Raw genomic sequence first — 602 nt, forward strand, 5'->3', positions numbered from 1 at the left:
CATAACCCTAACCCTAACCCTAACCCTAACCCTAACCCCAACCCTAACCCTAAAACCCGAACCCTAACCCTAAAACCCTAAACCCTTACTAGGGAATAATGATATAATTAAACAGGGAATAACACACTTGACACCGAACAGCACTAACTGTATTCAGCTGAATAGACGTCAGTGATTGGTTGAAATTACAGAAATACAACTTTAACATGAAATAACTTGCGATGTACAATTTTTTGTTAAGAAGGTTAAGAGAAGAAGTTGTTTTATATGACACATTCTACCAGTGTCCCAAGTTTGAAAGTGTTTCGTTAAGAAAACAAGTGTTGCCCGTCAAATCACAAAGATCCTGTTATATAAAATGAGGCAACGAAACAAAGGGTGCGTGGAATTTATAGGACATTTATAAAGAGACATTTAGTCTTACGGCTGTTTCTGGGATATTAGGGATATCCCTTCATCAGAGACGACACGAGAGTTAACTAGAGTTCAGTATAAGGAGATATTTTGGAAAAGGAGGAATATATATATATACATACTTACACAGACACACACACACACACACACACACACACACACACACATATATATAAATATATATTTAT

The sequence above is a fragment of the Octopus bimaculoides genome, chromosome 7 (assembly GCF_001194135.2).
Source record: "Octopus bimaculoides isolate UCB-OBI-ISO-001 chromosome 7, ASM119413v2, whole genome shotgun sequence".
NCBI lineage: Eukaryota > Metazoa > Mollusca > Cephalopoda > Octopoda > Octopodidae > Octopus > Octopus bimaculoides.